This window comes from Eptatretus burgeri, chromosome 10, assembly GCF_056783735.1.
Source record: "Eptatretus burgeri isolate ZD-2024b chromosome 10, Ebu_testis_v1, whole genome shotgun sequence".
Lineage (NCBI taxonomy): Eukaryota > Metazoa > Chordata > Myxini > Myxiniformes > Myxinidae > Eptatretus > Eptatretus burgeri.
In genome coordinates, this window is record NC_140970.1 from 88,632,710 (window position 1) to 88,655,169 (window position 22,460).

Sequence of the window (22,460 nt, forward strand, 5' to 3'; positions counted from 1 at the left end):
ACAAGTTTCAATACTGGCAATGATGAGGCGATACCGAATGGTGGTGCCCGTATAAAGATCATTGCATGGTGGTGGTGGTGGTGGTGGTGGTGCTGGACATGTGATGTGCAAGTGAGAACAGAAAATGTTCGCCCATTTACAAATGCCATCTAAGCGCACGACTCGTGGTGCTGGGATCTCAGGTTCAAATCCCACATACGACGTAATCGTCCACCGATATCCTTGTCTTAGACACAATAAAAATGTCAATGATACTCCAGTACCTCGATGAATGAATGGTCAATGTTTAACAAAGTAGATGGTGGGTAAATATACTGTACGTCCCATGTCCTAAGAAATCATCATGTTGTCCATGCTAATAAACAGCTCAAAATTCTTACACCCACCACCTTCTGAACCATAAATGATGGTGCCAAAGTTGGTACAGGTGCTTATTGTTTATCAGTCGTGACCGAGGGTTCGGGCGAATTGCTTGACATCATACAGACTATAGAGTGGAATTTCTGGTTTCTGGTGTTAATTTTATTAACAACACGTGTATGACACGACGTAGACCCGAAAGGCCGAAAATTGATCCGTCGTGGCTCAGTTATGCCTGGTGTTGGCTTCATGGTTAGGGTGGTGGGCTTGGGATCCGAGGATCCTGAGTTCAAATCCCGCTCAGCTGTTGAATCAACACCGGGTGTGGTTGACTCTGCCTGTCATCCTTCTGAGGTTGGCAAAACGAGTGCCAGCTTTCTGGTATGCTGTGTCGGAGTGGCGACCCATCCAGGATTGTGCCCAATAGCCGAGGAGACTGCTTAGGCAGCACCAACACTCTGCACAGTGTATGATCCCATTGGATGGATGGATGGATGGCTCGGTTGCCAGATATATATATATATATATATATATATATATATATATATATATATATATATATATATATATATATATATTCAAGTAATCACTTATGCTGTCAACGGCAAGGAAAGACCTTTGCTTTGTCCATGAACAACTAATACTAAGTGGGTAACCATAAATTAAAAGCTTTTCCCCCATTTAAATATCATTTTCTTCCAAACATTCCTCTTAAACGATTCACATTCTCATGATACGTCCTTTCGACGTCAAGACCTCATTACTCAGCTTACAGAGAGTGCGCCCTGTCTGGAGATACGTAAACAACTGGCTCTCCACTTGTTAAATCCACGACAGACTCCTTACACGTCTCAACGGTGGAAATGCAAACCTGTTTAGGAAGACACAGACAAACACACAGTGTCCTTCGCGAAGAGTAGAAGAGTCGGCGAGCTATCGCTGGCACCAAGGCCAAAATTCCAAATATTCCTACCCTGACTTCTTGTGTCAGAAGGGTAACCCATCCAGGAATGTGCCCCGAGCCAATGAAACTGCCTCAGCACTTCTTTCCAGCGAACAGCACGATGAGGATAATCCATCCATCCATACGTGTAATCATGTGGGTGGCAGCAGTTGCAATGGAACAGAAGACCCACGCTCAAGAATGACTACCATGTTCATGCTGGGCTAACCCCAAAGATGGCCAGATCTATCAGGCTTTTCTGAACAGGCCCCATATTGAATGGTTACACAGCAGGTCCACGGACTTATCAATTTATCAGACAATTTATCCCCACACAATCAGACTTAGTAACAAAATCTTAACCCTCCAAGAAGCCCAAATGAACCCGATTGATTCTTTGACAAGATGTTGGCAGATACGAAGTACATTCCGCTCCTTAGGAAACACGTAAAGAAGACATCAAATGTTACAGCCCCCATTGTTTTAGTAATTTTGTAGGATGGTAGTTCAAGGGCTAGCCCATATTCATGTACAACTAAAATGGCTGCCAGTCTACCAGTCGGCCATCTTTGATCAGATCGCAAAATAAAGTGAGGTGCACATGTGTGCCGTCGTGTGTTGTGCTTGTGCCAAGTTTGAACAAAATCAGACCGCGCGTGTTTGAGAAATGGTTGGAGGTGCATTTATGAAACAAAATGGCTGCCAGTTGGTTATCTTTGATCTGATCTCAAAAAAGAAATGGCACGCATATGTGAGCCACCATTCGTTATCTGTGTGCCAAGTTCAAACTACATCGGTGAATGCATGTCCGAGAAATGGTCGAGGAAATGTTCAACACCGGGTTTTTTTTTTTACAACTAAAATGGCCGCCGGTCGGCCATCTTGGATCTGACGTCGAAAAAAAACATGACGCGCATATGTATACCATCGTGTGTTGTCTTCGTGCCTGGTACAAATAAAAAAATCAGTCCATACATGTCCGAGATATGGATGAGGAAGCACACATGTAGAGACATGAAAATCGAGACCAAATCCATCAGCCCCCGTTTCGGACGAAGTCCAGCGGGGCCTAACAAATAATCAATTTATTACATCAAAGGACAATGTGGCAGGATAAAATAATTCGGTCTCAAAAAGCCTCGTTTAATAAACCAAATTACGACCGCATTGGACACACACACAGACACACACACACAAACACACAAAATCTGGACAAGAGTTAAGGGTAACACTGTCTAAAGCTCAGGCCTGCAAGAAAACAGCGAGCTCAGGAAGCACAGCAAGTCAAGGAGGTGCAGCACGTCAAGCAAACTAATGTCTGCTTTTGAGTGTCCATCTTGTTTACCCCGTGTACCCCACCCCATCCCTCTCCCTTCCACAGACCTCCTCTTGTCTCTGTTCCCCATATTGTGTTACCTTGCTAGCACCCTGCTCACTGGCCCATGATGTTTATCATTTTTTTCAATTGAATTTAGAGTAGCATGACAATAAATTCAAATCAAATGGAAGACCAAATCGGTACAGTCCTGCATTGGAGTCATCAGAAGGAACCCAAACAAGAAAACAACGCAAAGATTAAGTCATCAGGAGGAACCTGGATACGATTCAGGTTTCAGCTGCCTCAAACCTCTACCCTCAAACCCATCCAGGCACAGCCAAGTGAGCCTCATTCAAAACAAAAAAGGACCCAGATCAAAAAAAGTAAATAATTCTGGCTGCCAGACCATGTGTCCGATCAAGTTGTATTTTAAAACATGTATTCTCCGTCACTACTAGATCATAATTATTAAGTTTCATGCCAATCGATGAAAAGTTCAAAGAGAAATAATTTTTTTTACATTTTCGCTTAATCCAGTGTGGCTGCTAGACCATCTGACATCAATAATTATCCATGAATACCCGGGTATCCCCACGGCTTGGGGAACATTGGAGAACATTTTTTTAGGTTTAAGGGTAAATCCAATGTGGCTGCCAAACCATATGACCTATGACATCACATGTGAACGATTTGTTCCTTATGGATTGGGGGTCATACATGTAAAGTTTCGCCTCGATCTGTTCAGTTGTTAGAAGATTTTGAAGGTTTTTTTGTTTGTTTGTTTTTGACACTATGGCTGCCGAATCACGTGACTGATAATGTCATCAATTTTTTTTTCTGTGGAACAATTTATCCTTAGATAACCCTCAAACTTTTTCATACCGATCGGATGTAGCGTTCTACGTATGCAATTATGACATCATAAACAAATCACTCATTCCCCATGAGGAGTGCTTGCTATGTGCCAAGTTTCAAGTTATTCCTTGGTGCGGTTTCGGACACATCGAGGTCCAAAGTTTTTCTGTTTTCCCAACACAGCTGCCATACCACGTGACCAATGACATCACAATTATCAATAAAAACACTCTGCATGAGTAGTTGCTCGAATGGTGAAAATTTCGTCTCAATCAGGCAAGCAGTTGCAGAGAAAAACACAAAAGTTCTGTGCGGACAAACAGACAGACAAATGGACCCAGATGCAATACCCTCTCCTCTGGTGAGGGTAACTGGAACGGAATCGGTAGAGTGCATACCTCTGCCAGGCTGTACACAGTTTACGTTTCGTATCCCACTGATAGGCCAGATCTGCATCCCAGAACATTCGTCCTTGTGACACATAAAAATTCACATCAGCTTGTCCTTGTATCACCGACCGAGCATGTACACCAAGTTTCATCCGGATCCGTCCACAACTTTTTGAGATATCGTGCTATCTATCATTTTTGGCCCTATCTCTCAATGGTGAAGAAAACATTAAAAATTGTAGTAGTCGGATCCGGATCCGGATCTTCACCAAAATGTAATCAGTTTGTCCTTGTCACACACCAAACTTGTCCACGAAATTTCATCCGGATCCGTCCAAACTTTTTGAGATATCCTGCACACAGACAGACAAACAAACAAACAAGGAGTCATAGACTGGTACTTACGAAATCATCAACTTGACCTCTGACCTTGTCTGATAAAAGCTGTCTCTCGAGAAGGTAGCGATGCAAACCAGAAGTTTCTACGATGATTCTGTACCAAACCATCAAAAATCGTAACGTCGACCGAAGCAAAAATCTCCATTTCTCCACGCAATTATTTAATATTATTTCATCAAAGTCACAAAACTGTAATATTCGGCCATCCACCAACAATCTTTACATAATCCGACGGCTTAGCGAGTCAGGCATGCGACGATAACCTTTATTGGGATAAAAAATGACTTTTAAACACCATCTTTATCGAAAACACCGTCAGCGTGCACACGGAAAACCTTTACGTGATCAACGACGCCTCTGCTCGAGCGCGCTGCACCACGTGACTAGCTGTGACGCAGCGAGTGAAATATTTTTTATACAATCTTAAAACGTCTCCAAAACATCCGATTTGTTCCAGAATTTCGACAACCGAGTTTTAAGCGTCCTAAGCGATCGCAAAAACCGAAGACAAAATTAAAATCGAAGTTAAAACGAACTCGTAACGTCGAGCGAAGCAAAAACACTCCATTTCTCCACATGAATTTACGGAATTATGTTTGACCTCACTGTGACCTTGACCTTCGACCGATTTTGACTAAAATCTAATCAGCGCTGGCCATCACCCTCCTGAATCACGTGGTGTAATTTGACATTGGTAGCTTCTTCCGTTCTCGAGTTATCGTGCCTACAAACAAACACACAAACACACACACAAACAAACACACAAGCAAACACACAAACAAGCAGTCATAGACTGGTACTTACGAAATCGTCAACTTGACCTCTGACCTTGTCTAATAAAAGCTGTCTCGAGAGAAGGTAGCAACGCAAACCAGAAGTTTCTACGATGATTCTGAACCAAACCATCAAAAATTGAATGTTTTGGATGTTTGACCTCACTGCGACCTTGACCTTTGACCGATTTTGACCAAAATCTAATCAGCACTAGCCATCACCCTCCTGAATCACGTGGTGTAATTTGACATTGGTAGCTTCTTCCGTTGTCGAGTTATCATTTTTTGGATGTTTGACCTCACTGCGACCTTGACCTTTGACCGATTTTGACCAAAATCTAATCAGCACTAGCCATCACCCTCCTGAATCACGTGGTGTAATTTGACATTGTTAGCTTCTTCCGTTCTCGAGTTATCGTGCCTACAAACAAACAAACAAACAAACAAACAGAAATGGAAGTCATCAAAATACTTACGAAATCTTTAGATTTCGTAAGTAACAAACAGACAGAGAGGGGTGAAAACATAACATCCGTTCACCATCAGTCGCAGAGGTAATGCGCAAACTAAATCCAAGTACATTAAATGTTAAAATAAACCTACTTTAACACTTACATTAGTGAGTGGTCTCACAATTCCCTTTGTTCGAAGCAGTTTTTTTTATTAACAGGATGTCACTTGGGCCACAACAGTGCAGTGCTGTTGAGGCTGCATGCGGCCTTCAGGCCACAGGTTGAGAACCTCATAACATCCGCTCTCACACACACTGCCTGGCTCGCCTGGGCACAACAGAGAGGACGAGACACTTTGCTTCACCTATTCTAAACAGCACAAACCCCCAGAACTCCATCATGAATGACTCCATCATTAATGTAATTATATTGTCCCCATCCCCTCTTAACAAATAAGCTTGGTCGTGACAACGGTTTAACGGTTAAGGTGGTTGGCTTCGGAACTTGATGTTCTTAAGGGCACAATCCTGCTCGGGTCGCCACTCCGACTCAGGAAATCAGGGCATTCTGTAATTTGTTCATGGTGCTGGCATGAGCTCACCTCCTCTTCACCAAAGACACCGCACACCAGTGTGACCACTCCTTGGCTTTTTTCACAAGATCTTGGCTATTCGTTGTTCACTTTGGCGTCTTGGTTTTCTCTGGGTTTTCTTGGCGTATAGGTTTTCTATTATCATCGCTTTTCCGAAACCTTGTGAATTCTTGGCTTTTTTCATTGGCTCACCTTGGCATTTCTGAAAATGAGGAGTGGTCACACTGTCGCACAATCATTAATGTCCACGTACTAATGCCAGCAGATGGGACGCCCGGTCCCCCGAGGGAGGTCACACACAGAATGAATCACCCAGCTTGTGACACACAAGGATGACCGTTTATAGCTGGGCAGAGATTCAAACCCAAGCTAGATGAGTACGTACCTGTAAGCCATACTGTTTATATAAAAAATATATATATATATCATATAAAATCTCTTTCTGACCCACTCACTGACTCACAAATTTGTATAAATGTTTAATCTTTTTTGGGGTTGGACGAGAAATGTGAAATTTTTCATACGGATTTTTCAAACTCGAAGCCAAGATTCCATGAAAAAAATTTTTTTAACATCTGTAAACGAAAATGAGCCCGTGGAGCTTCACTGCAGCTCACAAAAGGTCACGTGACCAAAGACAATGGAACATCACGTGATCTTGCAGGGGGCGGGAGGGGGGGGGAAGATCGCTCACGGGTGTTTCTCGGTTTCAAGGCGGTAAGATTCGAGAAGCGTCTGTAGGTCTTTGTCATTTACGGATAGTGTAGCTTTTTTGTCGTTTACGAACAATATCCATCAGTAGGAAGTGGTAAACATTTTCATTCACAGACGACGTGTGGTGGTAAGAGTTAAGGGGCATATTTTAAGTGTTGTATGTTTACATCTACCCTCGGACCCCTGTGCCAGGCAACTTGGAGCATGTTATAATCAATCACCCTGTTTCCCAATCCACGTTGCTGGAAAATCCAGAGATAAAGATCGTTTTGTCCCATATATAAACATTAAAAACAAATAAGGCCCTCCATCAGAAAAATTGGCAAAATACAGATGAGAATTTAAATTATCCGTAACATCAATCGAAGAAATCATTTTATTACCCCTCACATTTTTATGTTGCCCAAGCATTGAAGCACACTGCCCAGGGATGCCAGCAAGGAAGAGGGTGCCAGAAAGAGTCAGCTGGGCGACGCTTGTTTGGAACCCACCCCCACTTGCTCCCCCTCCCTCATTGGAACAGCTCGGAGAAACGGAATTTTGTTTTTTGGGAAAAGCAATTCATGATTCGCGGCAGTATTTTGTCAACCCAATAAGGAATGCCTTCCTCTTCCATTAAAAGAGTGCAAGATGACTTGTACTGCACTGCGTTGATCGTGTGGTCAGGAATTGAACCGACATCAGACAGAATCACCATCTCTCCAGCAGCCCATTACACAATCGTTACTAATCGAAATCAAGCCGGGTGTTGGCTTAACGGTTAAGGTGGCTGGCATAAGATCTTCGGATCTTGAAGTCAAGCCTCCCCGTCATGCCATTGAAATAACTCCAGCCGGATTGACTCAGCCTATCATCCTTCCGAAGTCAGCAAAATGAGTACCAACTTAATGGTAATAGGGGCACTGCATCAGCAGCACCCCCAGAAGATGTTGCACCCGGCAGCCATAAGCTACATATGAAACAACATCATGATGTCTGCACATAGGATGCACCCAAACTTCTGCGTGTACGGTTGTCTTCGCGTGCGTGTTTCAGAGGTGGGAACGGAGCCCTCCCATGTCTCAAACTCTCCACCTCCATATGTGTGTACACACACCCTCTACCTGTAGTGGTGACTCAAATCAAGCGTCATATGGTGAGCTTGACAGCATAGTCCCCACTCACTCCACCAAAACTGCACCGTTTCTCATTGATGCACTCATTGCTTGCAATGACAACAACTCAGCACACTCATCGTCACAGACGTCGGTATTTCAGGTTATTTTCAGGTTTATCCCGTTAGGTGTTCCCACATCTGAAGCTCGAACACATCAGCACCCAATGATGTTTCCAATTCCCTGAACCACGTGCTTGTTGATCGATCCACTCACGGAACAACACGTGTGAAAGTACACTGACGTCATGCACGTGACACGTGAACGAGCTGCTCCATGAGCCTCGACTCACTGTTAAAAAAAATAAATAAATAAATAAATCCAAAACTTGGAGCTCATCCACTGAATAGTGTCACCGTTTAAACATCGATGGAACAACAACCACCTCCACGACCACCACCACCACCATGACACCGACCGCAGGCCAGGACTCAAACCGACACAAACAAAGCGATAACAAAGCCCTCGTCACGAACAGCTCATCCTTACGGCGATGTCTCTCCGAGGCAAGTCAGGACTCGACGTGGCCGAATGGCGTGCTCGCTCCGCGTCCGCACCGCAGCCTCGCCATCCGGGCTGTGTGTGTGTCTGTCTGTGTTTACATCGACGCCCCAGCAACGGACGACGAGTCGGGAGAGGACACGGACGGGGAAGGGGGGTTCGCGCGGATTGTCCGCCCTTGGAGTTACAACGGCGGTTGAAGCCGCACGACACGTGCGAACAAGAGGGGAACCCGACGATGGAGATTTACTAACAGTGTGGGGAGTCTGGATCGGCTCGGAATTCAGCTAAAAATAAAGAGGGCGGGAATAAGACGAGGAGTTTCGGCGCCAGCAGGATTGGGTGGGGAACGAGTTTTTGGGGCGGGGCGAGCACCGGGCTCGAGTAGGTGGTGGGTGACTGGGGTGGACCCCGCCGACCCAAGGGGGCCAGTCGGGATGTCATCATGTCACGTGCGCAATATGGTGACAAATAACAATCGTTTCTCGAGTCCCTCGTTCCTCTGAAGTCGGTCGACGGTTAGCAGCACATCAGTACATAGACAAACGCAGTGATGGAACGCGACAGTATGGAATTTGTGGTTGATCATTTATGCACCGTATACATGGGGAACGTTACCCTAAGATTATAATCTTTGATAAAATCCCCCCAAAAAATACAATAAACCTCGTTATTAACCAGCAACCAAGGCATCACCAACTGGTATACCTGTCCAGCAGGTGAGGATCGGGTCAGACGTTTCAATCTGAGGCTGCGCTTGCATGCACACGTTCAGGGTGTCCAAAAATGGGTTACCAAAAAGAACGTTCAATAGTTTCATTGTTATTCGAGATCCTCGCATCAATTTGATATGAATACATACAATGCGTTTGTACGTTTTAGTTTGTTTAATTTCTGTCGTGTTGTTGAGATATTTTGGAATTTTTAAACAACTTCGACATGTCGTCCACCGTTCACTCTCATCAATCTAATATTGGGTTTTCAAATTCTGAGAAAACGTTTTCCAACAGCTGTAGCGATGGATGGATGGATGGGTAACACTCCATCAACAATACCATGTTTAAGTTCTTCAAGGTCCCCTAGTTTGCTAAATGTAGACTTTACTGAAGAAAAAAAAAAATCTAAAGGTGTTAAATCAGGTGAACGAGCGAGCCATTCCATAGGTCCTCATCGACGAATCCAAGTCTGGCAAAGTTTGATTTAAAACACTTGAACAATTCAAGTAAAGTGAGGTGCTGCTCCATCCCGTTCGAAGACAGCTCTGTGTGCCGTGTGGATTTTCTGGAGTTGCGGAATGAAGAACTGTCTGTCTGTCTCTGTCTCTGTCTTTTTAGGGTTCTGTTAGTAAATGTCTATAACAGCATTTGCCCTTTCATTTCACATTCTTAGCCTTTCAGTAGATTTCCCCTTCCGGGTGGACCCACCTATCTCCATATGGAGTGTCTTTCAGCCACTGGTTTGTTCATTTCATGCTGAAAACGCCTTTGGCTTTGAATGACTGAACCACATTCATGTACAAATCTCACAATTTCTGATGTCTCCTGAGGACTTGTCCTGACATCTGAAAATGGGGTTTCTCCTGAAACAGAAACAAAACAAGAAGGGCACTCGGTGGAGCGCATACCTCTGCCATGTAATGCCTGATCCACGAGAACATATCGGGCCCCAATACATTTTTTGAAATATCAGACAATATATCGTCTTTGGCCCGATCTCTCAATCACTTAAAAAAAAAATCTCGAATCCAGATCCAGATATTCACCAAAATTTAATCATTTCTTCCTTGTCACACACCCAACGTGTCCACCAAGTTTCATCCGAATCCGTCCACAACTTTTTGAGATATCATGCTATATATCATTTTTAGCCCTATCTCTCAATGGTGAAGAATCACTTTAAAAATTCAAGTAGTCCGATCTGGATTCAGATCTTCACCGAAATCGAATCAGTTTGTCTTTGTCTTTGTCTTTGTCACACACACACACACACACACACACACACACACACACACACACACACACACACACACACACACACACACACACACACACACACACACACACACACACCCAACCTGCCCACATAATTTCACCCGGATCCGTCCACAACTTTTTGAAATATCCTGCATGCAAACAAACCGACAAGAAGAAGACGTCGTGCAGAGCACGAGACTTGCAAAATCCACAAAACAAGTCTGATCTCAAAAATAATTGGTGATTGAATTCAATGACAAAACTTACAAATCCTCTTCAAATTTCAAGTCAATGGGGTGAACATTGACAATTCTTAAAATTCGGCCCATGTTAACTTTTTGGCCGATGTTGACTCTTAAAAACGAATTGATTGAATTCAGTCACCCGATCTGCAAATCCTCTTCAAATTTCAAGTCAATGAGATGAAAATTGAGGATTTTGGAAATACTGTTGCGAATCTGGAAACCATGAGCACACAACATTCAGGTCCTATAGCTCAGTTATTTCGATAAGTGAATGTGGATAGATAGCTCCCTTTCCCTAGTCTAATGGGTGAATAAATGTACTTGCGCTGTGAGTTACTTTGATTGTCAGAGTTTTCTTTCATTATTACACCGCTCATAACTACGACAACGCCAGCATCACCTTCACCTCGCTCTGGCCGACGCCATCACCTACGTGAGTGTCAGCACGTACGTGGGCGGAGCCCACACAGAATACAGTTCCTCTGGCTGTTTGGTGGGCGGAGTTCAAGGAGGAGCCTCGTGGTGGCCCTCGACCAATCAGCGTGCTACGGATGGGGTGACCGCAGCTCGGCCAATCAGATCCCGCGACAGGAGGAAAGGGGTCCGCGTGACATCACCACGCCCCGGGCCAATCAATTGACTTGCCGCTCGTTTTGGCCAATGACAGTGCGACGAGCAGTTCTGCGTGCCAAAACCGTCCAGTGAGGGAGAGTGGTTCCCCCCCACCCCCCAGAGACAGGGTGAATAAGGGTGCGGCGCGTTCAGAGTGAGATTCTCTTTCTCTTCCTCTTCCTCCTCCTCATGATCAAGAGCTTAAGAGCTTGAGAGACACCATCCCCCACGAGAGCCGCAAGGGTTGCGTGCCGCATCCCTGCCGACAACACCAAGGGAGAGATTGGGAGATCCTGCCACCGACAAGAACGGGGAGGGGTGCATGCCGTCTCTCCGAAGATACCGAGGAGAGGTTTTGGTAACCGGCACGAGCGTTGAGCGGAGCTGAGGGGGTTGATCGCGGCTCGCCGGTGTCTGGATTTGGCTCACCTCTCGCTGGTGCCCAGTTCCACTCAGCGGGAAGACCACACGAGGTGGACAGGTCCCAGGCAGATTCTGGTCTTCAGCTCGCCCTTTCCCTCCGAGCTGAAGGTCTCAATAAAGACCACTTTGGGTCCGTTGTGTGTGTGTGTGTGTGTGTGTGTGTGTGTGTGTGTGTGTGTGTGTGTGTGTGTGTGTGTGTGTGTGTGTGTGTGTATATGTGTGTGTGTGTGTGGCACCAGTCCTGTAAGTAGGAAATTGTATAAGTGCCTTGCTGTACATACGTGCCTCTTATATTCGGATAACTGATTCTTACGTGCCCCCCTGCCCCATTATAAATAAACCCATGTATTAAATGTATCAGTTCATTTTTGTCTTTCTTTTATTGGTTTAACACGGTGCGTGTTGGAGAATTGGCCAGGCTGTTGCCGCTGTAAAGGGACATTTGGACTGACGGAAGCTCGGTGACCATCCGCTCGGGTTGCACACGGTTCAAGTACGCTAGCGGCTCGTTCCGTATGAGCATCGTCGAGGGTGAATTTCCCCGGTAGTTGGACGACGTGGGTATTTATGTAAATTGAAATTGGCAATCGACCCTACCCCACGTGGTCGATCTATTGGCGAACTTCGGTCCGATAAGGGACCCGTCGGCTCCGGATTTATCCGGGGTGACGACCTATAAATTCCGGGTGATCGGTGGAGCCGACTCTACTGCTCCATCTAACGGTCGTGCTCGCAGCCGATATCTGGCCCCACAACATTGGTGTCAGTCGTGGAGATACGAACCCCTCCGCCTCCATTAACAAAATTGACAGGTTCGAACCTGCAACATTGGTGTTCAAGAGCGAAATTTGAACCCCTCCGTCTCCACGAAATTTACGGATCCAGATCAGGAGTGTACGGAGCGAACCCCCCCCCCCACCCCGTTCCCCCAAATTGTGAGCATTTTTAAATTTTGTTCCCAACACGCAACATGTCTCACCAAGACGAGCTGAGGCAGGTGGGTAGTAGTAGGGTAGAGGAACCCATGGTCCAGGACACCACCCCCATGCAGGAACTTTCCCCGCAACCAAACTCAGAGTCCGAAAGAGGCGCAGGGGCGGAGTATGACACACCACCCCCACCCCCCGTCCGTCCGTCAAACTTCCCTCCCGACCCTTGGCGGGTCCGCGTCCGATCGTGGCAGATCGGCTTCGCAAGAGCCATCGGGCATCGAACAATTAATGCTGATGATGCAACGGATGGACGCCAAAATGGAGGCGAATGCGCGTGATGTGAAAAGAATGGATGACATGAAGGGCGATATGCAAACGCTAAGAGGCGATATGCAAGCACAGCGGGGTGAGATGCAGAGCATGGGGTTGAACCTCCAGTAGGAGGCAAAAGGCAGTCAGGACGGGCAGAAAAGGCATCATGGCGGCACCACGTGGCGGGACCACCGAACCGACAGGAGGGAGTACAACGGCTGTCGGGCCCGCAATGGCCACGGGTCAGGTCGGGACGAGAGACGCCGTTACGGTAATTGGGGAGACCGAAACGTGTGGGGTGAGACACGAGGGAACGACGGAAAAATTAAAAGAGGTGACGGAGACGGAGATAATAAAAGAAACCAATGAACGCGAGGGGACGACGTAAAAAGTCACAGAGACACAAAGGGAGACGCAGGATTACGAAACTAAAGACGAACACACACAGGTAGAGCTAAGAGGGGACAATGGGGTTGAGCTTGGGGAATGTGTCGTGACCCGGTGCGAGCAGCAGGATGGCCTCCTTAAGGAACGAGGGGAGACGATATGCCCCCTTGGAGCAGATCGCGACGAGGTGAGTCCGATCGGGCCGAATGAGGTTGAAGGGGTGAGTGATGCAAACGGGTACACGCGGAGCTTGGGGGGGGGGGCTATAGAGATCCCGGGACCCCTTGTGGTAGCACGAATCCCCGATATGAATGTCCCGGTGTGTGTGGTTAAGAATGTGAGTGGTGCGAGTGTGTCGAAAGGTGTGCAGAATGCGAGTGTCATGGCATGCGTGAGTGCATGCGACGAGTTGAAACACGGACCGGTCCAGACGAGAGACGGGTGTGGCGAGCCTTTTGCGCCGTTTCGAGCCGTTTTGGTGACCGCGCCGGGTTCGCGATCCGGCCCGGAAACGTTCCACATCGGACACGAACCGGCCGCGTGGACGGCTAAAATGGCGGCAAGTGTTGGATGAATTGGGAACACACGGGTTCCCACGTGGGCGCGTGTGTGGGGCATCACGTGCTGCATGCGGCGTGTTCTGTTCGCGGAACGAGTTCCTGGGACGATGCGCTCGTGCCAACCTGCACGGGAAACCGCGCAGGCTCGGTGCGCGAGTGACGTCATCGTCGGGGATCTCGCGGCAGGAATGCCGGGGAAACAGCGCACGTTGTCCCGATTGGGGAATCCCGCGAGGGCGAGCGCTTGTTGGGATGTGCAGGGTTGGAAGGGATGGACGGGCGCGCCGTAAACCGCCACCATGGTGGTGCAGGAAAAAAAAAAGCCTCGCTCCAAGTACACGGTCCGACCAGGATGTGGCAAGCACCCTGGTTTGGGCAAAGGAAGCACTAGTTAGCGGGATGGGTTAGCGTTCGTTAGACCGGCTTCATGGGGACATGGGTTGTTCCTCCATGGAGCCCGTGGAATGGGTTAGTTAGTGGGAATTTAGTTTAGATTTAGAATTGGAAATGGATTCTGGGAGACATAGACAGACATGGAATGTGTAGTGGGGACGTAGCTTAGCTACGTAGATTAAAAGGAACGTGCATTAGAGTAAGTCCCCGGGCACAACAGATCGTACGAAATTTTGTCGTGGTAGACCCATGAAATATTTGTCGTGGCCAGATCTTGCAACAAGCCCGAAATCTATTTCGAGTGGTCACAAGGGCTACGACACATTAAAGATGGTTTGCCGATGGGGACAAGACAGAAAAAAAAGATATGTCGTGGGTGTGTCGCAAGTCAGTCGTGCGACAGTCGTGGGACCATCGTGAGTTGTCAGGGGGCTGTTTTTCACGTGATCAGGTCGTGGTTCACTCGTGGGACGCTCGCGCGTCCGTCTCTCGACTATACAACGCAGAACAGACTCACGACAGCCACAAGACATAGATACCACAAAAAACCGTCGAGCAAAAAAGGTGACTGTCCAATTTTGCCTCACGACGGCAAGTCGATGCCACGATGCTCAAAATTTCGCAGGATTATCTTGCGACGACCCCCGATTTACCCAAATTTTCTGTCGTGTCGTGGCACAAATGCGTCGTGGGATCGTTGTGACCAAGCCTTAAGGGACGACGAGGGAGCACGAGTTAGTTAGGGGAATTTAGTTAGCAGAATGGCAGTGTTGAGTGATGGGAGTGAATGAAAAGAAACATGGTGAGTGAATGTGGGTCAGCAGGCCCAAGAGTGCGAATGGAGCGAATGTGGTATGCATGGTGCGAGTGATCGGTGGAGCCGACTCTACTGCTCCATCTCGCGGTCGTGCTCATTGCCGATACCCGCCCCGCAACAATACCACCTAAGTTGTTGACCTTTGACCTCAAAAACAATAGGCTTCTTCCTTTTGACCAACTCTACCATGTGGTGAAGTTTCGTGAAGATCGGTTTTAAATTGTGACCTGTAGGCGACAAACCGACAGACAGACAGACAGAAACAAAATCAATTGACCAATATACTTGAAAAATCTTTGATTTTGCAAGTAACAAACAGACAGAGAGGGGAAAAAACATAACCTCCTTCACCTTCAGTGGCAGAGGTAAAAACAATCAATATTCACAACAAATTAAAACTTACAAGTCCAATGCATGTATGTCAGTATGTCGAACAACAATAAAACGATTCAAGGTTCTTTTTGGTACAGTATATCCATTTTCCAACACCCTGTACATGGGTACTGTAATCGCAGTTACCGGATGCCTCCCCAATCTCCCTTGTGAAGACGCTGAGCAGCCCGCACGTGATGCCTCCAGTTCTGTATGTAGAACACGGTGCTCGGACCTGAGCTGCGAGACAGGTGGTGGTCAGTTTGAAGTATGGATCATGTCAACTACAACCAATTTTATTTTCAATATCCTGATCGTGCTAGCCATGACAAAATGAAAAGACCACAATGATGCGGGAAATACCCCAACGAAGGGTACCTCTCACTTCTCATCAGGCAGGGGCCAAAGCATTCCCAAACTTGTACAGCGTATAATCTTTCACAATTAGTTACATTAACAAACTGGAATGGCACTTGGTAGAGCGCATATCTCCACCGGGCTGAACAGTTTATGTTTTGTTTCCCGCCAACAGGCAGGATCTGGATCCGGACATGAAACGGAATCGAATCGGCTTGTTCGCGTCACCGACCCCCAACTCATCCAACTCGTTTTGTCATGATCCATCCACAACTTTTTGAAATATCATGATATACATAGTTTTTGGCCCCATCTCTCAATGATGAAGAATCACTTTAAAAAAAATAAAATTCTCGGATTCAGATCCGGATCTTCACCAAAAAAAATCTAATCAATTCATCCTCGTTACACACCATACCCAAGCTGTCCCTCAAATTGTCTGAATCCGTCCCGTCCATAACTTTTAAAAAAAAAAATACCCTGCTCACGGACAAACAGGAGTCAAAACATAACCTCCATCCACCGAAAATGCGACTGTTTTAACCATCGCTTTCCTCTTGGTAGTGAAATGGACCACAAGCACACAGACATCAATCTGTTCTACCCACTTCAACACCCACATTCAACATCTGTAACCACTGGTTACTCGTGTGGAATGTGGATTTTAAGGGTGAAATGGAGATAAACGTTCCTCCCAAATGACAGGTGCTGCATTTAAAGTTTACCAGCCAAGAAATATGCCATGGCGGAGTGCCATTGCCTCCCCAATCCAAGTACAGGATGAAACCGTCGTAATTGGCGAGCATACAATGGGCCACTTTTTTTTCCAAGGCAAAATTGTGATGCTCAAGTCAAGGGAATTCATTGGTACAACTCTCAGGTGAGCGAGGGCACGGACGACGGATAGTTTTGGAATTTGGTAAGATTTTCATCGCATCAGAAAAAGAAACCAGAACACCTTACAAGAGTGAGGCTAGTTTCATATCATCATTTGCGACTTAATGTTGCGTTGGGCATCACCCAGCGCATTAAAAAATAAAAATTTTAAATAATTTTAAGAAAATGGGCCGAAAGGGCCGTTCCTCGGCCCGAAATCGCACTTTGGGCTCAGTGAATGCCTGCGCGTGTGTGTCTAGTATATGCCAGTCAAATTTCATCGAATTCTGTTCATGAAGAACGGAGAAATATATGTTCAAATGAACTGTACACAAGAAAAGAGAGAACGTGAGCAGTGCTAAGACCCCGTGGGGTGGAAGTATAAAAAGCCCACAGAATTGAGTATTCTGTTAAACTTTGGGTCTCAGTTCAACTTCAACATTACTTTCATTTAACTTGTCAGGATCCACAGTTGATGTTGCTGGATTTGGTTTAACAGCTACTAATTAATTAATTAAGTATATTTTTACCAACACCACAGTGGGAAGGGTCGAGCCCAAAAATCAAGAGGGGACCACTGGGTAAAAAGCAAAGAAGATGGGAAAATATAATCAGGATGGGGGTGCCACAGATGATTAGCCCACAGTGAAAAAAGAGGGGGTTGAGGGGCTTCAGGGAACTTTGCAAACAGTTCCAGATGACACCAACGGTACAAACTAGTGGCCCAGGAAGGGCCTCCTGGAATCCCGTGCTTGGTGCAGGTCCAGTCACAAGCTGGCAGAGAAGGGGACCCGCGATTACACACCAGATGATTTGTCAGTCTCCCAGGGCGCTACACCCAAGTTCGGGCCTCCAGCTTTTTGGTGGCAAGCCTGTGGGAACAGTGACTCCAACGGTCCCCTCGAGCAGGCACTGCAGAACCAAGAATGCAACCCGTAAAGCAGGAAGAACCCCCCAAAACTCCCAAATCCCCATCCCGCCTCAATAACTTCCGAAGGAACAGGTTAGTAGGGAAGAGGGGGGGCACTACCCCAAGCAACTTCAAACAGCCTACCAGCTACATTTCATACACTTTACAAATGGCTATGGTTAAGTCTCACGACTTGAGCGTTGTTCAGACAGGATGGTTCAGAAATTCTGGAGGTCACTTCAGGTCTGTCCAGCTGTCCAGTCCGAGTTCGAATCTCAGTCTGGCTTTAATCTGTGAGACTGGTGTAATGCAGAGGCCGAGCATCCCATCAGTGACTGCACTGTCCATCAGACATCCATTTTGCTGAGGACCCATCTGTTAAAATTAATTGGTGGATGTTAAAAATCCCATGATGGTGTGTCTTGATTTTCCTTGGAAACTTGATGAGTTATCACCAGCATCCTAAACAATTTACAAATTCCTGTCCTTACCTATAGAGGGCGTATCAGCAATATAGTTGCACTCCTACATACCTGGTGTTGGCTCAATGGTTCGGGTGATGGGCTTTGGATCCTAGGATCCTGAGTTCAAATCCTGCTCAGCTGCTCTTGCACATCCCCTCTCTGCCGTTTTGAACCTGTCATTTGTGATATGTCATCTTCAAGCTGCTTAGAAATTATCCACAATCATCAATGCATTACATAAACGAGAAGGGCACTCAGTAAACCGCATACCTCCGCCCTATAATGCCTGACCCACGAGAACATACCTGGCCCAATACATTTTTGAAATATGCTATATATTGTTTTTGAGCCCAACCTCTCAATGGTGAAGAATCACTTTTAAAATTATCAGATCCGGATCTGGATCTTCACCAAAATTGAATCATGTCTTCCTTGTCACACACCCAACGTGTCCACCAAGTTTCATCCGAATTCGTCCACAACTTTTTGAAATATCGTGCTCGATATCCGGCTTGGCCCAATCTATCAATGGTGAAAAATCACTTTAAAAAAATTATTGTAGTCTGATCCGGATCTTCACCAAAATCTTATCAGTTTGTCGTTGTCGCACACCGAACCTGTCCACAAAATTTCATCCTGATCCGTCCACAACTTTTTGTGATATTCTGTATACAAACAGACAGACAGAAAGGGGTGAAAACATAACCTCCTTCACCTTCAGTAGCAAAGGTAAAAAGTTGCAAAAACTGATCCCCTTAACGACAAACCGATTAGCTTAATTCCAAACATCAGCAAGGTCATGGAATCCATCATTGCAGTTGATATGAAATCATTCCTTTTCTCTAACAACCTCATCTCAGATCGCCTATTAGGATTCAGACAAGATCACTCCCCGTTGGACATGCTGCTTCGACTCAACCAACAATGGATGGAGGCCCTCAATATCAGACATGAGATCAGGGCAGGCAGTCTCTCGCGACATATCTCATGCTTTTGATACAGTCTGGCATCCTGCTTTACTCTCCAAACTCTCTGCCGAGGACATACAAGGCCAACTCCACACATGGCTAACTGACTTCCTCCACTCTCGTAGGCAACATGTGGCTCTCAACGGAATCCTTTCATTTCCTCTTCCTGTCAAGGTTGGAATGCCTGGCCTAAGGCAGTGATTTGGGCCCAGTCCAATTCCTGATCTTCCTAATCTCTCTGGAAAATCCCCTTAATCTATCTTCTGACGACTCCACCCTCTGCCATGACATCCCTCATCCTTCAGACAAAGGAGACCTTGAAGAAAAAAAATCACAAGCTGGTCAAACACTTGGAATATGTCTTTCAATCCTGACAAATCTCACTATCTCTCTTCCAAAGCAATCTCCCACGAAGAAGCGGAGTCTATGAGCCTGTCGTGACTCGTTAATTTTTCTTTACATTTTGCTAATATTTGTAATAAAGCAAATGTGTGACCACTATGAGCCAATCAGTGGAGTTCTTCCAGAGAGTCAACAGACGTGGTGGATACTGCAAGGTGGACTTCCCGAGAGCTCATCAACACGGCAAGATTGGGAGCTCACGCGCTTTTCCGTTGCAGACTTTCATTTTTATTCACGAGTCACTCAACACGTCGATATTCAATGGTGACTTTTGATCGACACCATCAAGACCATTGAGCGAAGTGGATTTTGCTTGTTTGGCTGAACAGTCGTGACGACGATGAACGAACATCCTCTTCTTTTTGCATTCGACGCCATCTTAAAGCCGCTGCAGCTCGACGCCAATAAATCCTTTTGTTCACCAACAGCTGGAGAGACGATGGAAGGAGTCATCATCAACCGAACTTCATTTACAAGTCATTTTGTTTTCAATCCATCCATCCATCCATCGGGACCATACTCTGTGCAGAGCGTTGGTGCTGCGCAGTCTCCTTGGCTATTAGGCACAATCCCGGACGGTGCGCTACTCTGACACAGGATACCAGCAAACTGGCACTCATTTTGCCGACCTCGGAAGGATGACAGGTAGTCAACCCCGCCTGGTATTAATTCAACAGCCGAGTGAGATTTGAACTCAGGATCCTCGGATCCCAAGCCCACCACCCAAACCGTTAAGCAAACACCAGGCATTTGTTTTAAATGCAAGTGAGATTGCTCTTGTTCTAGTTTAAACACAATCTAACCAAACACACTGAAATAAATCATCACCACAGGCCTATCACATACAGATCGGTGGTCTCTCTGTTTTTTACCAGCTGCTTTCTGGTCTTACACCCTCTGCTCCTTTGCTTACTGTCCCACACCAATTGTTTGTCCAAGTTTGCCTCCACCTTGTCCTTCAACTCTGCTGTCGGTGTTCCACCCCACCCCCCCCCCACTCTCGTTCCTTTTGGCCTGCTGCATCTTGATCCGTCCAGCGTACTATTGTTACGGATCTGGAAGCCATGAGCACTCAACATACAGGTCCCCATAGCTCAGTTATTTCGATAAGTAAATGTGGATAGATAGCTCCCTTTCCCTTGTTTAATGGGTGAATAAATGTACATGCGCTGTGAGTTATTTTGATAGTTCGGATTTTTACATAACTCACAACTACAGCTACTACATCTACAACTACAACAACAATGCCATCCTCGCTCTCACAGCAACAACCCTCTGCTCCCTGCATTCTCCGCGCGCTCGCTGGTATGCGGGCGTGTTCGGAATTCGTTTGGGGATGGAATTCCATTCCCAAATATGGTCATGAACCGGTCGCTTGGCTGCGCACCAAATAAGGGAAAGCGTCGTGTCCCTCCCAATTAGAGCAGGCCGCGATGAGCGGACCGCGCCCGAGAGCGACAAAAGGGACGGAGAGCAAATAATCGGGTGGATCTGCTCGAGCGGGTAGGAAAAGTTCTGCGCCCCGTCTTCACGAGCGCGTGTTCTGGTTCCGGCGGATCCCATCGCTGGCCTGCTCTGGTTCCCGGGTCATCTTGTCGCTGGCGTGCTCTGGTTCCCAGGTCATCTCGTCGTTGGCAAAGCCTGCATCGGCTGCCCTTGGTCCGTTCATGCCGACTGGTGCTCCAGGAAGGTGTGGACGTCATGCCGCGCACTCGCGGCCAGGTAGCCGTCCACTTTCTCGTCCCTCAGCTCGACTACCCTCCGAGCTGCAGGGATAATAAAGACCATTTTGGGTCCGTTTCTTTTGGGTGTGCGTCTGTCTGTGGGCCCGTCTTGAAGTAGGAATTGTTAAAGTGCTTGTGTGTAAATTTGCATTCTCTATTAGTCGTGGTAACTCTGCCCTTACGTGCTTCCCTCGTTTCCTGATTACTGTGAATAAATACCCCATTTGTTAAATGTATCAGTTAGTTTCTGTGTTTCTTCCATTGGCTTAGGATGGCGCGTGTTGGTGAATTACAAAGGCTGTTGCCGCTGTAAATGTACATTTGGACCGACGGGACTTCGGCAACCATCCGCTCAGGTTGCGCACGGGTCGGGCACGCTAACGGCTCGACTCGACGAGTGCCGTCGAGGGTGGGAATACTCGGTAGCTTTGTCCACGTGGGTAATTAGGTATATTGAAGTTTGGCAATTAACCCTACCCCACGCGGTCAAATTATTGACGATTCACGGTCCGGTAAGGAACCCGTACCCTCGCAGTTTTCCTAAAGGTACGATCTCGATTTCGGGTGTTCTGTAGAGTCTGCTCCACTGCTTTCGGGTCCTTTCTTTACTTTTCGGGTACTGCTCCACCTAGCGGTCGTGCTTGCAGCAGATACCAGGCTCCGCAACACTATTACTAGCTCTTTCACAAGCTTGGACTATGAATACAAAAAAGAAAAAATAAATCCAACCTCCACTGCCCGATATTGCACCACCATTTCACAGTGGGTGGTATAAGTTGCTCAGAGCTTTGGCTCTGAATGAACCGGAAGTGCAACACAATTGACCTTTTTAAAGTTCACAAAATAATTTAAATTTATACACCAACTTAAAAACTTTCCCAGTCAATGCAGACAGGTACTTTTGCTGGTTACCACATTATATAAAAGTGCTGCCCTCCCTTCTCCCTACTTCAGGAAGTAAATAAATAAAAGATACATTTTGCTTGCATCGTGCTTTGATGGTGGCAATCCTGTGAGTGAAACACCAATCCCGAATCAGTCTTTGTGAAAAAAAAACAATACAACAGCAAATGCTTTTAATCACCGTGAACAATCCAAATTACGAGACATTTACTACTCTCAGATCAATTGCACTCTCCAATGTGACAAAATACACCGACACAAACGGCCAACAGCAACGTCGGGAAATCAAGTGAGCACAGCGCACGAGGCCCGTTTCATCAAAGGATTTCAACACACTGATAGAACGTGATCAAAACTGTACGAATGAAACATATACAGCC

The 22,460-nt window shown here is 46.5% G+C and overlaps 1 protein-coding gene across 3 annotated transcripts in view; it reads right to left on the reverse strand.

The window, feature by feature from the left end:
- Window positions 1-8,748, reverse strand: part of KLHL21 (kelch like family member 21) — a 28,898-nt gene extending 20,150 nt beyond the window's left edge. The window contains exon 1 of one of the 3 annotated variants that reach the window (XM_085899257.1): window positions 8,439-8,748. The gene's annotated coding sequence lies outside the window, so the exon portion shown is untranslated. Of the gene's footprint in view, window positions 1-7,185; window positions 8,326-8,438 lie in introns of those variants that run through there. The other 2 variants (XM_085899256.1, XM_085899259.1) reach the window with 2 other exon arrangements.
- Between the last annotated feature and the right edge of the window lie 13,712 nt (window positions 8,749-22,460).